This window comes from Eptesicus fuscus, chromosome 10 (genome assembly GCF_027574615.1).
Source record: "Eptesicus fuscus isolate TK198812 chromosome 10, DD_ASM_mEF_20220401, whole genome shotgun sequence".
Taxonomy (NCBI): domain Eukaryota; kingdom Metazoa; phylum Chordata; class Mammalia; order Chiroptera; family Vespertilionidae; genus Eptesicus; species Eptesicus fuscus.
The window spans coordinates 89,752,642-89,768,705 of NC_072482.1; the positions used below are offsets into that span (position 1 = coordinate 89,752,642).

At 38.1% G+C, this 16,064-nt stretch overlaps 1 protein-coding gene across 1 annotated transcript in view; it reads left to right on the forward strand.

The window, feature by feature from the left end:
* ESR1 (estrogen receptor 1) overlaps positions 1-16,064 on the forward strand; it is a 222,016-nt gene that overhangs the window by 77,761 nt on the left and 128,191 nt on the right. The gene's annotated exons all lie outside the window — the stretch shown is intronic.

The window sequence follows — 16,064 nt, forward strand, 5'->3', positions numbered from 1 at the left end:
GACCTTAGCTCCCTTGAAGGACAGACATAGCCTTCAAGTCTGTTCTCTGCCTCACTTCCACTTCCAATCTTTGGCATGTCCCCATCTATACGAAGTTTTAATTTTTGACGTTTAGGCTATTTATCTGATTGCTCATTTTCTTATTGCTAGAATCTTAATTGTGTACTGACTTTGCTGTCACCTACCCATAGCTATACCAACCACTTAGCTGTGGCCTCCATTCTGTCACCTGATCCCATCCCCAGCATGGCCTCTTGAGTGGTAGAGTGCCCATGCCTGGTTGTGCTGTTCCACCAGCATGCGGCCAACAGCCTGGTGTTGCGTTTAATGTGTCATTGTTTACTAAACATTTAAATAAATGAGGTGAAGGATTTAGCTATGTGCCAGATAGAGTTTAGTCAAACTAGTAGCTTAGTATTGTTTTTTAAATATCCGTTTATCTCATATCTATCCAATTAGATAATCCAAATAAAAATAAATTATTAAACTAGACACCATATTTTAAAAATCATAAGAAATCTAATTATTCTTTCTCCTCCAGGCATGTAGCTTCCCTCCAGGAGTGAGCCATGTGTAAAATAGCTCAATACCATTACTTTTTTATAGTGAATTTTGAAAAGTGTGTGTGTGTTTAATTATAAAACATTCCTAAAGGGAAGATTTTAGGGAAAGAAAAAGAAATTGAGGACTATGGGATATTTCAAAAATGTTCTATGTTGGTAAAACAAGCAGAGAAGAATAAACCCAATCAACTCTACATGACAATCAGAGTTTACTTAGTCAATTGAGGAAATTAAAAGCATAAGCTTTTTTATAAACAGATGACTGTTTTAAAGACAGTGTATTAATAAATGTTAATTTTGACTTAGGAAAGAAAATAATTTAAAATCCTACAATTGAAATGAAAAATACATAATTACCATTAAAAATAAATTGCTAGTGAATTTTATCTAGGACTCATGAAACATTTTTAATATTTAATGAAAATGAACTAGTCAAATGTACTGGATTAAAAAAAAATCCTTAAGGAGACACAAAGAACAGCTCTGAATTTTTATGTCCCAATACTATAGCAACAGAATGCCAGCAGGCAAAATGTACAGAAACATTGGTTTTCTTTTTCTTACTGATTTTTCAGAATTCTTTATATCTTCTAATTTTAATTTATGTATTTTAAATAGATTAGTATATAGCTTGTCTTTGCTTTGCTTATGCTATCCTGTGTTTCATGGAAAATCTTAATTTTTGGAATTTATCATACTTTTTCTTTATCAGAACTCATTTGTGCTTTGAGTTCTGTTTCATAAATCCTTCCCTGCTTGGACACCATAAAGTGATGTATTTATATTCTGTTTTAAAAGTCTTATGGCTTTTCTTTTTCACATTTTACTACTTATTCCAGCTGAAAGGGGGTTTGGGGTATGACATGAGGTATGAATATAATTTTATGTTTCCATCGACATAAACAAAGTGTCCCAGAGCCATTAATGGAATGGTACAGTCTCCCCCATTGATCTGTAACGCTACCTCTATTAAACATGAGGTTCCTCTAAATGAGTGAATTGGATTCTGAGCTCTCTCTGCTGTTTCTTTCCTCTATGGGTTAATGCCTTCACTAATACCAGTTTTAATTTTCATAACTTGGTAATTACTTTGACTTTATAATCCTTCTTAAAAGAGAATTTGTTCGTCTTCAAAATTGTTTTGCTATTTATGGCAATTTTTGCTTCCAAGGAATTTTAAAATCAATTTTTAATGAAATTTCATTGAATTTATAAATTAATTTAAGAAGGACTGACATCATTATGATAGCCTTCCAGCCCATTAACCTTATAGAACTTGTCATTTATTTTGTCTTTTTAAATGACTTTCAGTAACATTTTTCATTTTCTCTAAAAGGTCTTGCATATTTAAAAATTATTCATAGTTATCTCATTTTACTGATATTTGAAAGACATATCTTTTAAATATTACATGATCTGATTGTTTCAGATGTCAAATATTTTTTAAAGCTTACAACTTTGGGATTACATTGCCTACTCATTTAATATTTTCCCATGCCATTAAGCCTTCAAAACATGATTTTTAGGGTAGCTACATTAATATTCCAGTAAGGACAAATCATAATTTACTTAATTCTTTCCTTAGTTATTGGTATTTACATTCATTCTTTCTTTTTTAATGGCTAGCGTATTTATTTTCTCTGTGTAATATAGATTTTTTATGCTTCAGGGAAATAAAATAATCTTAAATATATTTCTCTTTTAAATCTATAACCCTGAATGAGTTCATCAACATGCCATCCTGTTAGCGATCAGCCCTCACCATCACTTACCCCCAACAGGGTATCTCTCTTGTTAGCTCTGAAGTATTTACATTGTTTCTGATTTTCAAAATTTTAAATAAGATTATGAGTGACTTTCTCACTAAATCTTTGCAAATGATAATTATTTATTTAGGATTTATTTCTAGAACTTGAATTACTGAATCAAAAGGTAAGCATTTTTTTCTATGACTTTTGATATACATTGTCAAAATCAATCCAATGATGGTTGGCTTGGTTCAGATATCATTATATATATATATAAATTAAGACACTGTAAATATTATAAATTATGATATATAAAAATGTATATTATACAGATTACAAATAGTTCTTAAGCACTTTAATTTATATAGACTTATCTTGAGCCATAAAGAAGAGAGTGAATAAATGAATGAATGGATGAATGATTCTGGCAGGATAGGCAACAGAGGGGTAAGGCAATTATGGATAGTTTTTATTTTCTGCTTTTTTTTCTTCTCTGTATTTTCTGTTTTCAATATATACATGAATTATTTATGAATACCATAAAAAACCCAACTTAGATATTCTTTTAAAAAAATATATATTTTTATTGATTTCAGAGAGGAAGAGAGAGGGAGAAAGAGATAGAAACATCAATGATGAGAGAGAATCATTGATCAGCTGCCTCCTGCACCACCCCCTACTGGGGATCGAGCCTGCAACCCGGGCATGTAACCCGACCAGGAATTGAACCAAGGACCCTTCAGTCCTCAGGCCAATGCTCTATCCACCAAGCCAAACCAACTAGGGCCCAACTTTGATATTCTTATTTAAGTTAAGAGTCTCCTTCATTTCTTCCATTTTTAGGAAACTTCCTTTATGGTAATTATTTTTCTTTTTATATGTTTCTTCCTGTCTTTTAGAAGTGAGATTGACCAGCTACCTTGCAATGCAACCGTGTACATTGTTATCATTGTACTTAGCTGACACATTTTACAACTGGTAATTATTTTATTCCTCATTTGGTACTTAACTATATTTTAGGTGAACTCAGAAATACCACGGGAGTGAGCCTGTTTAATATTAACATCATGATGTTGAAATATCATTATTAAATGACAGATTTCTTGGTAATGAAAATGCTTGTTTTGTATATGTGTGTTTTTTGATGATGGGAGGTAGCCTTCATTGCAAATGGCAAAAATACATGAAAGCCACTAACTATGTCCTCTTTCCCCTCCATGGTTAAAACCTATGCCCAAAAGGCTAGTGTGATTCACTCAGGAGGTACTTCATGAAGCTGTAGGGAAGAAGTTAACTTTTTTTTTTATCCCTATCAGAATGCTTTCAATCCCTCTTGAAGGTCAGTGGAGATAAATAAGGAACAAAGATTTCACCAACAATGAAAGCTTTCCAAACAATTGAGAAAAAATTGTTCTGAAACAATGAATTATGTCCCATTCTTTTATTTGAATGTGTTTTCTTAAGGTGATGACGGACAAAGAGTTTGATGATTTTATGTATAAAGTAATTTTTTTTTTCTCAGCAAGACATCCCACGACCATCAGGTTTCTTTTCACAAGGATTTTGTAACTGATCCATGGTCACCCATTCTGATTGCTTGCTCCTCATCCACTGGGAGTACACACTGTTCCCCCCCAAAATTGCAAAGTTGAAATATTTTTTATTTAGGCAACTTCTGCAATCAAGGTAATTCACCCTATCTTCAGAGAACACAATGGAAAAAGGCAGCCTAATCTCTGTGACCTTAAACTTCCCCTGAAACTTAGAGACGGGTTAGCACAGCTGGTGAGAGCTTGGTGCTAATGACACCAAGGTCATGGGTTCTCTCCCATTACAGGGCAGTGAAACGCAAAGGAAAAACCCCACGGCTTTGGCGCAGACTCCCCGGGGCATCTGCTAGCCATTCAGGTGAATCACATGATAACTTAGGGAGTCTCCAACTTGAGCTGGTTGTGGGACCAAGGGAGAGGGTCAACTGAAGCTGGGAGAGAGACCCTGGAATACCCAAGACCAGACACAGCGGAAGACAAGGACATTTAAACGGGTTTCAGGAAGTGGGTGTCAATTCAAGACAGTGCATCCGAGGGGTGTAGCAAGGAAGACTGGGTTCAGCCACCAGGACGGTTTTTAGATGGAGTGACTGCATGAGCCAGTGTCAGGGTATCAGCCTATCAGGCTTTTCTTTACTGTTTTTTCAGTAACTGTATTAGCCAGTTCACTTGCTATGGGTGTCATACTTCTTTCTTACACTCGGGAAGCTTTCCCCTGCCCCCTTTGTCTGTACCTATCCCATGTTTCACTCTCCTGTATTTGTATAGCTCCCGCTAACGGTCTCTAAAAATCCACCAGAGGCCTCCACACTGGGTGGTCTCCCTTGGTCACCTGCTCCGACTCTGGCAGGGCCTCCATCCCCACTCACGGCTGCCTCCACGAGTGAAGTAAAATGAATATGGGGCTAGAAACCCGTCCTGGGAACATCTCTCCTCAGGCTCATTTATTGTTCTGATTTAGAGAGATGATTTAGAGAGAGCAATACTGCTTGTATTGCCCTTCCCCAAATCAATTAGGTTAGACTCCCTGAATTGTTTCCAAACGCCCTAGCTCATTCTAATGTGCACCCAGAGTTGAGCCCTGCCCCGATGGCTGCTACCTGTCACCCCAGAGCACTGTTACACGTCATCCGATGTTACTTAGTCATTGCACATTAGTCTACTGCATGGCCCAATAGGTAGCCACTAGCCACTGTGGCCATTTAAACTTGAATTAAAATTAAATAATATTATAACTACAACTCCTCAGTTGCTCCAGCCACATACTACAAGGGCTGGTAGCTCACATATTGGACAGCCCAGCTAGGGAACATTTCCATCACCAGAGAATTCCACTGAGCTCTGTTAACAATCAGGAAACATCACGTTGGAAAGGCAAATCCAAAGCATTCTGTGCGGTTGGTAGATGCTACACTGTATCCCCTATAGCATTTGAAAATTCCTTTATGAATCCCTTAATTTTTAAATTCAGTTGAAATGAGCTTTGGTTAATTTCAGTGGACTGATTTAATTTTATATGATTTGCTCAGCCTACCTGTGTTTAAGTTATATCCCTTGTTAGAGTGTTGAGCGTCTCACTCAATCCGTAGTGTTTTGTCGTGTGAACCATTTAAAAACAATGTAATCGTAGAGATTATCCCCTCTGAAATCTATATTATTTTATGGAAGAGGTGAACAGCTGGTGAAAATAGTCCCAAGGTTTCTAATCCCACAAAGGAAAACATGGTGTAGGTCACTGCCTTGCACATGACATTTGAGAAATCCAGGGAGGGACAGATCTCATGCGCTAATAACACGTCCATATAAACATCCTCGCAGAGCCTTATGAGAACAGGGATGTTAGGAGTGGGAGAAAATTGATCTTAATGTCATTTGCACTTACTAAAAAGCTAAAAGTAGCCATTTTACTAGCTGAGTATCGATATATATAAAAGCCTAAGCCACTGTCTGACAGTCTGACTGTCCGAGCCGTAGCTATGACGCGCACTGACCACCAGGAGGCAGACGCTCAACGCAGGAGCTGCCGAGCTGTGGTGACTTGGCAGCGGCGGTTCTCTGGTGATGCACCTGGAACCAGAGAGGAGGGAGCCTGATTCCAGGGTGTGTCACCCAAGACCCACCCTCACAATCCAGGATCCCTGGGGGGGATGCTGGAGAGCTGGTTTCGGCCCGATCCCCACAGGCCAGGCTGAGGGACCCCACTGGTGCACCACTAGTGCATGAATCCGTCCACTGGGCCTCTAGATTACTGATAAAAAGCTAAAAGTAGCCATTTTACTAGCTGAGTATTTACTGACTTTTGGTGAGAGTTACGTTCTCAAATAATTTATAATGTCATTCATTACACTCTGCCTCTATGCACACAATGGTGTGGATTTTCACTGGTACCTAGTATTTCACTTCACTTGCTCTCCTGCTATTTTAAATAGTTTTATTAAGTCCTGCCTCCACATGTAAACAGAATCCATCAGCCCATTAATGGGACTCATTATGCTCATTTATTTTTGCCAAGAACTACTGAAAATGATTATAAATGACTATGTAATTATAATTAAGATTTCATAGATGCATACACTTTATTTTTAACATGTTCATTCTGTTAAGTTTCACCTATTTCAAATGACAATTACAAAGAAAAATTATTAAGATAACTAATATCTTTGACATATAAGCTAGTTATTGCATTTAATAATTACAATGATTAATTCATAATATAGAGCTAATAACTTTAGGAAGCTTATTCTATTAGAAATCCTAAGAAGATTAAATAGAACAACTTATTCTGATGGGACCTGGTAACCAAAATTATCTTTTCCCCCCCTTTCATTGTAGTCTATATATCTTTAGTTTTAATTATGTTCTCCCAAATATGGCTGTGATATTTCAGATTTTGTAATATTATGAAATAGAATAACATATATTAGGTCTTCTTTTTACTTACTAACCCTAAAATGATACATATCACTAAATTACCAGAACATTATTTTAGCAATGAGGTCCTTAGTTCAAAAATGATTCCTTTAAAAAGTTGGGACAATCTTATAATTTTCAAAGTAGCATTTTTAACTGCCTTGCCCCATCATTTTTCTTATTTCCATTTAGGACCTTTCATCAAACTTAAATTTTTCTTTCCTCTACTACATGTTGTCTTTATGTTCTTTCTCCCTGAAAAATAAAACCTCAAGTTTCAGCAGCTCTGTGTTCTATTCATTCACTTTAAAATCATGGAGAAAATAATTGTTATTTTCTTACCCCGTCTCCAATTCTCTCATCATTTTTAGTGGGCCAATTTTCTTCTTTTTCTCCTGTCTACTCTAAGAAACTTTTTACTCTGCTCCATTCCCTGCAATTTAGGGTTTACAATTTCTTTGAGGTTCTCAGGTTATCCTTTGTACTCGTGTCTACTTTTTCATTAAAAGAAGACTTCAGTCTTCTTTTGACGTTATCATCTATATATTGCCGTATTTGAAACCCATCTGCCTATTGACTAAAATGAACTATCCATCCTGCTTAATGATGCCAAATGTGTAACTTCTGAATGAGTAAAAAAATCATCACGCATGGTGAAAGAATTTGCTAGCATGTTCAGGTTACTGTGTTATGTACAATGAAGCTGATGCGAAATAGCTCATAATGAACATAATATCAAGAAATAATAACAGGATCCTGCATATCCTATGCACTGGGTCAACAAGCCCATAAGGCAACTCACCATTTTGTTAGAAATTTGACAAATCACGCTAGTATTTGGGGATAGTATAGCAGGGAAAAGGGCATGGGCATTGGGATTAGCAGTGTTGAGTTCTAATTTTTGTCAGTCCCCAATTGTGTGCCTCTGAGCTAAGCCATGTTACCTCCTCCAGCCTTTCATTTATAAAATAGGATTTAATATCTCAGATGTTTCAATGAAATGATGTGCAAATCATTCTCCACATTATACAGTACAATAGGCCTCCACAGCGATACTGCTCTGCATTCAGGGTAGGACAGGTGAACTTTAGCCTAAATATAGCCATTTCAACAAGAGAACTCTTTCCTCTTTTGCAGGGGGTGATGGGTATTTATTTTAAAAAACTTTATAATACACCAGCTGGAGTGGCTCGGTGGTTGAGCATCAACCTATGGACCTGGAGGTCATGGTTCGATTCCCAGTCAGGTCACATGCCTGGGTTGTGGGATTGATCCCCAGTGTGGAGCATGCACGAGATAGCTGATCAATGATTCTTTCTCATCATTGATGTTTCTATCTCTCTCTCCCTCTCCCTTCCTCTTTGAAATCAATAAAATATATATTTAACCCCCCCCAAAGTTTTATTATTACTCTCCCTTCCCCCTCTTTGCCCACCTCCTCCAAGCCCCCACCCCCTTCCCTCTCGCCATCACCGCACTGTTGACTGTGTCTGTGTGTCATGCATATACAGTAGGTTCTTTGCCTAATCCCTTCACTTTCTTTCTTCCAGTCCCCACTACTCCCTCCCCTCTGACAGCTGTCAGTCTGTTCTATGTATCTAAGCCTCTGTTTCTCTTTTGTCAGGTTTTTTTTTTATTACTGTTGCATAAATATGCTACCCAGGTAGCTAAGCTTGCCTTCACATCATCTACTAACGAAAACCTCAGTATCATCTCTAAGGAACATATTGGATTGAATATCCCATTGAATAAACTCTCAACTAAATATTCTTTCTATTTTTAAAAAGATTTTTAATTCAGTTACAAAGAAAGTCCATCCCCTTGCTTGTAATGACTTCTACCCTTTCCTCATCAGGCAGTTCAGGCAGTTTTTATGAACGTAATGATTACACAAGCCTTTTCCTGAAGGCTGGAGGCCTGAGAAACTGGGGGATCCCTATGAATAAACCTAAAACCCCATGTGTTCAGCTCTCATAGCTTCTTTCTGAATTGGATCAAAGCCCTGCCCATTGAAACAGATATTTTCAGATTGTTTATTGGAGACCTATCATCACAATAACAATATACTTTATAGACATCACCATTTCCAAAAATGTAGTCATATTGAAAGAGATAGACACTTATCAATTGTCAAGAATTTTATTTACTTTTTAAAATATATTTTTATTTATTTCAGAAAGGAAGGGAGAGAAGAGAGAGAGAAACATCAGTGATGAGAGAGAATTATTGATCGGCTGCCTCCTGCACACCCCACACTGGGGATGGAACCTGCAACCTGGGCATGTCTCCTAATCGGGAATTGAACTGTGACCTCCTGGTTCATAGGTCAATGCTCAACCACTGAGCCACTGCGGCTAGGCAATTGTCAAGAATTTTAAAAAATAATGAGGTTGGTATGTATGTGGCACTAGCCTTTGTGAAAAAGGGCAAAAGCCTGCCTGCAAGCTCTGGGGAAGTCCTTCCACCAAGAAAGCTTGGATTCAGTGTTTCATCTGGATCTCCCTGGGGGGCATACACTAGTTATAATTTTGTGACCTGTAAATAAAGTCTAAGAAGTTTTCCTGAAATTATAGCCATAGGAGCATTTTTTTTTCCATTTGGGCTGCAGTCTTCATTCTGATTCTCAATCCTTTATCCTAACTTCTGACACTGACTAAACATGAACAGAATGAATGGCTTTTAAAAATGAATGCAGGTGCAATAAGGGCAAGGCCAGGAAGGCACATAATCATCTTTTCTGTGTTGATGAGGTTTTTTTTTCCTTAATCCCTTCACCTTTTTCATTCAACCTCTCTCCCCTCTGACAGCTGTTAGTCTGTTCTCTGAATTTGAGTCCGTTTCTATTTAGTTTGTTAGTTTATTTTCATTAGATTTCACATATCAAGTGAACTCATATGGTACTTGTCTTTCTCTGACTAGCTTATTTAAGTTAGTATTTAACTTAGCAGAATACTTTCTAGGTCCCTCCATGCTGTCACAAAGGGGAAGATTTTTTTTTTTTAAACAGCCAAGTAGTATTCCATTGTGTAAATGTACCACATACTTACCTTTAGAAGGTACTAGGACTTCAAAAAGTCAAATGATGACATGGACCTCATTCTGTAAAGTTGACTTATGATTGGACTATTAGCCCAGCCTGATGCATTGCTAAGTCTTGAACTGTTTTCACAGATTTTTAAAAGGCGACCCATGCAGTTCATCTAGGTTTGAGAGTGTTCTGGCCACTTACTTTGGAGATTCTTCTGCTCCCCTATGTTAGCCATCACTGACATCAACTTTTGTATTTTGACCCCAGGCTTCTTTCTTTCTCTGTCTCACTCTTTCCCTCTCTCCAGCAGTAAAATCCAGGTTTTTATAGAAAACCAGAAGCTAGGTCAGGTTGCTAAGTGTCTGCTCACTGAAGGACATGTGCTCTGGAGCAGCATAAACTTAGCATTTGACATTTGATAACCCGGCTTGCTTAAGATATTTGCAATACAATTTCAGCTCCAGCAACTGTAAGCAGAGGACCCAGTGGGTACTTGGTGAAGACAACAGATGTGGGCAGGCCACCTGCATCAGGGGCATTAATTTTTTTAAAGTGGATAAGAACTGGAAAGACCGAGTAATGGAATTCAAATGAGATGGGGCGAGAGATTTGATATTCAGGAATAAATCACAGCATAATATATCTGCTACTTTGTTTGGATTGAATGAGGAGTTGCTAACACTGAGATCTAGTCAGAGAAAAGGAAAATGGAGATTCTGTAGAGAGGCTGGCCCTGGGATAATGCTGCTGCCCTCAGTGGAGTGCTGTCTTCTTTGAAAGGCCCTGATTCAATTCACTTCATAAAACATTCATTGATCATTACTTCAGAAAGCGGATTTATTTACAAGGCACAGCATTAAGTCTAGGGGGAAATACAAAGAACTAGGCGCAGCCCTTATCATTGAGAAACGAAATTGTGGCAGGTTTCAGAGAGAAATTTTCTGGATCGGGGCAACAGGGAACTCCTTAGGTGTAGTATGGTGAGATAGAATTGCTCCTGAAGTATCAGTGATAAGAATGAGCTATTTCCTTTTGCTGAGCTCCCTTAAAATAGGGTGGTCAAACTTTGTCATCATTGAAGCTTTCGATAATTCTTAATTTTGTCATTCTCTAGTCTCAGAACTTGTTCAGAGTGATATTTTAAGAAAGGAGCCCCGGTGATTTGTACTAGCCACCAGGATAAATTCATCATGTAACATGTATTTATTGAGCCTCTCACTCGCCCAGCACTGGGTTTTGGGGTTATAGGGCATAGTCGGAGGTCTCTAATATAGTTAAGGTGACAAAGTTCACAAAGGAGTGTCTATAAAAAGGAATACCCCCTTGTAAGCCTTGAGAAACAGGACAGGCACCCACTTGAGGATTTGCTAAAGCTCCTGCTGGGTTGAACTTGCCTGTGACCCAATTTTGGGACTGTTGGATGATGACTGTCCCACTGGCAGGCACTTCTGTCCAAGAGCATGTAATTGGGTGCGGGTGACTCAAGCGAGGGTGGGAGGACTCTTCTGTATCCACATCAGAGACAACAGGCACTTTATTTGTCTCCAACTCTGCACCGAGCAGCGTGCGGCAAAGAAGAGACCCCTGGGGAGGCGAGGAGACCATTTCTTTTTCAGGTTAGAGAAGGAAACCAAAGAATCTGGGTTGCAGAGCTGCTAAGGAATGGAGAAAAGAGAGAGAGCGTCCCAGGCCGAGCCCTGGTGTCTTATTTATTCCTTTGACTACAGAATGCCTGCCAGCAGGAGACTCATCACTAAGATATTACAGGGGAATTGAGCCAGGCAAGAAAAATAAGGATTGCTTTTCTCCTCACCCCATAAATTTTGTTATTAATAAATGAGATTCTGATGGAACAATCTGCCGCAGCTGTCTCCAGAAGCAAGGTTTTATTAGCAGTTTTTATTTAAATGCACAGTAGTTTTAAGAGTGAATGTTATACTTTTAAATCAAAAAGTATGTCATTGAGAACACATGTGGGTTGTGACTTACCTCCTTACTTGATTTGGACCTTGACTCTTGGCTTTTTGTTGCTGGGATAAGGCAGTGTGATTGGACATGTAGCTAAAGGTGTGGTAATCTGTGATTGCTTTCCCCTCCCTGCCTAGACTTCTGGGAAAATTACAAAACACTGTGCTCTTATATGAAGGCTATCTCTTTGGTTGCTTTAGCTTCCACAAGGGACACTAAAAAACAAATAAACAGTAGAGCAACAAGTCAGAATAGAAACAATGCAGTCCCTTTTAAAAATAAATTTGAGGCAAATATCATTAAAATCCTATATAATAAAAGCCTAATATGCTAAGTGTTTGACAGTTCATTCGACCGTTCAACCAGATGCTATGACATGCACTGACCACCAGGGGGCAGACACTCCAACCGGTAGGTTAGCTTGCTGCTGGGGTCTGGCCCATTGTGACTGGGCGAGATGGGCCAGAAATGCCCTGGAGCCCTCCCTCGGTCCCTCCCCTCCCCAAAACAGGCCAGGCCAGGCCAAGGGACCCCACCGGTGCATGAATCCACGCACCAGGCCTCTGGTAAATTATAATTTTCCAATGTGATTTGGAAAAGAGAGAGATTAATGCGGTCTACGCACTTGCAGAAGAATTAATCTAAAAACCAGTAACTTTTATGGGTCTTGTTTTCCTGATTATAAAATATATGCTAACTGCAGAGAAGAATTGTTATGTTATTTTGCAGTTGTGTTTTTCAAGTGCTTTTTGGTCAGACAGCATCAGCTCAACAGGGCAGATGGAGACTTGGGTTGTTGTGAACATGTGGGTACATGCTCTGTGATAGAATGCACATGACCAGGCAGGGCTGACAGCATATTAATTAAGCTTTCTTCAGTTGTACTGCTGCAAGTGTTCCCTTCCATCATTGCTGAGTCCTCATTGTCACAGCAAAGGAAAACTTAGCTCTGGGGCCTGAGATGAAGGAGAGCCCCAACTGGGCTTGCATAACGTGATTGGCCACGATGGTGGGCCTTGGAATGACTGGAGTTGACTATTAAAAACTGTTTCTGGCCCAGTTAGTGTGGCTCAGTGGTTGAGCATTGACCCATGAACCACGAGGTTTCAGTTCAATTTCCAGTCAGGGCACATGCCTGGGTTGCAGCCTTGATCCCTGGTGAGGGAGTGTGCAGGAGGCAAGCCGATCAATGATTCTCTCTCATCATTGATGTTTCTATCTCTCTTTCTCTCTCCCTTCTCTCTGAAATTAGTAAAAAAATATATTTAAAAAACCCACAAAAACAAACAAAAAAACAACCCTGCTTCCTTATATTATTAGTAAATTCTACTTATTCCCCAATCCTAATACAAACCCACATATATAAAAACATAGCCTTAACCACACCACCTCTGATATCCCCATAGGGCACTAATCATCTTCAGACCTTGCTAAACAACTCCTGCTATAGGTTAAGAAAGTCTTGAAGGGATTTAGACTATACAGGATAAAACAGTGTGTAATGGAGATTAATCAATTGTCAGTTAATTGGATTGGAAGGGAGATCAAAGGTAGGCAAGGAGACAAATTAGGGGCTGTTGCACTGATGCTGGCAAGAAGGGTTAGGGGTGAGAACTAGGAGGGTGGCAGGAATGGACATGTGAGGAAATCCTAGATTGTGTTGATTTGTTGGGATTGAAAGAGGAAGGGAAAGAGCATTAAGTAAAATGAACTGGATAATTCACAGTCCTCTTGACCTGATACACTTGGAGGCAATGAGAATATTAATAGTAATCTATAGTGACATATTTCACCTTCAAATTTCTTTTGCTGTCCTTGGTGTGACCTTGGGCTTGGTAGTTATTCTAAACTTCTTTACTCGGCTAAGTAGGGGACTATAACAGTTCCTGCCTTATAGGATTCACTAGTGTTTGAAGAGGTAACATTGGGAACAGATGCAGCGGAATTTCCTTGAAGCAAGTTTTATTAGTTCTTGTCTTTATTTAATTCTTAACTAATCAGCACTCCTGTTTCCTTCAACATGTTGAATTAAAGGCTTCTAGTGTATCACTTTGGTTTTTTAATACCCCGTGAATAATGTGGAATTATGGAAAAACAAAACAAAGGTTATTATGCAAATGTTTAAAATATTTAACACTACATTAAAGTAGTCTTGGGAACTGGAAAAATAACTACTGAAGTTGTACTAGCATTTTGTAGAGGCACAGAGTATGAAGAAGAAAAAAAGATCATTCCTGAAAAAAGAAAATTTAAAAAGTAGAAGGTGTTAGAAACAAATCATCCAATGAATTCTATTAAGTAATGAATATTTAGATAGTATATTAATTTTTCTTGAGATACAATAGCCAAGCCAGAGAATTTAAAGAATTAAAAAAAAAAAAAAGGAGTGATGAGATGAACTCTCAAGTTGTGTTTCAAAATAGCTGGATTTACACGGCTCAGAACATAATTGTTTAAGCAGTTGATATGTCTTCATCTCCTTTATCCTTGCCAGGACTCAGTCCCTGGCATGACTCCCAAATTCCAGACAGATTGGGAATAATATAATAATAGTGGTATTAATTTATAATATTATAATAATTCTGGTGTTAAATTACAGAAAGCGCCTTGTGCATCACCTGTCTCCCTTCCATTCTCAGTCCAATTGCCTGTGTTTATTAGTTTAATAAAATTCCCTTAATCTGACACTTCCCAGTGGATTAGAATCATGCAGGTTCACACAGATGCTCCTAAATAGAGGTTCTATCCTCAGCTTCTCCAAATCCTTGCAACAGTGTGACAAGGATATTAGAGAAGGCTTAACCCAAGGGGATACGAGGAAAACTGGTGGCATTTCACACTTATGTTGGGCTTGCTGGATGACAGATTGTTGTTGTTGTTGTTGGGTTTTTTAAAAAAAATCTCTCAAAGGAAACCAGTGGGTGATCCTTGAATTATCATAAGCTTAAAGTTTTAAAAGAAATTTGCTTTGACGCCAGTATTTACTCAGTGATACAACTTGAGAACTAATAATGTGTGTACACTAGCATATCTGTTGCATGGCAGCTGTGTTGTGTTGCTGAATAGTTTACTCAACTCTTCTAGAAAGTGACATTTTCATGTGCTGAATGACAATACATCTTGGTTATATGGCATTATGTAAGCCAAAAAATGCTGTTTGCTACAAATAAACGTCTTGACTGTCAAGAGGCTGCCTGTTTAATGTTTGCCTCATTTAAGCTAATATTTTTTCCCCTTTGCTCTGTGAACTGGTAGTTTGGTGTTTTGGTGTTTTTTGTTGTTGTTGTTTTTTTTTCACTGTTAGGTAAAGTGAGTTAGATAAAGGGGAGTGACCTCAAGTAAAATACATATCAATTTGTGTCCCTGCTCTACAAATAATACTGGAAAATGTCTGGTAGGGAGCAGAGAATGACTTTTTAATTTTATCTTTGGATTTTAATTATGCGTGCCATTTTTATGTCCCATCTCTATATAGAACTAAGAACTAAGGCACAGCCTATAATCATAGGTTCTGATCAGCCACTCTCATTTAGCCTGGGCTAACATAGAAGTTGGGTCATCTTTCACCTTCTCCTCAATTCCAGTTCGATTTGCTTTGAACTACTATAAAATATTTGTGCAATAATGACACTGGTATGTTGCTGCATTTGTCGGTATAATGATACGAGTTTTACCCTTCATTTTGTTCATGTGATTGATTTATGTATGTTGAACCATTCTTGTACCCCTGGAGTGAATCCAGTTGATTGTGATGTATTATCTTTTTAATGTGTTGCTGTATTCAATTTGTTAGTATTTTGTTTAGTATTTTTGCATCTGTATTCCTCAGAGATATTGGTCTGGTGGGTGTGTGCGCATGTGTGTGGTCTCTGCCAGGTTTTGGTATCAGCGTTATGTTGGTTGGCCTCATAAAATGTGTTAGCAATTAGAGCCTCTTCTTTAGTTTTCTTGGAAAAATTTGAGAAAGATAAGTATTAAGTCTTCTTTGAATGTTTGGTAGAATTCAGTAGTGAAGCCAGTTGCTCTTGTATTTTCACTTTTTGGGAGGTTTTGGATAATTGTTTCAATTTTCTCACAGTTGATTGGTCTATTTAGATTTTCCAGTTCTTCATGATTCAGTCTAGGAAGGTTATATATTTCTAGGAACTTACCCATTTCTTCTAGGTTATTGAATTTGGTGGCCTATAGTCTTACATAGAATTCTTGTATGATCCTTTGTATATCTGTGTTGTCTGTGGTAACTTCTCCTCTTTCATTTCTGATCGTGTTTGAGTCTTTCCTCTTTTTCCCTTAGTGA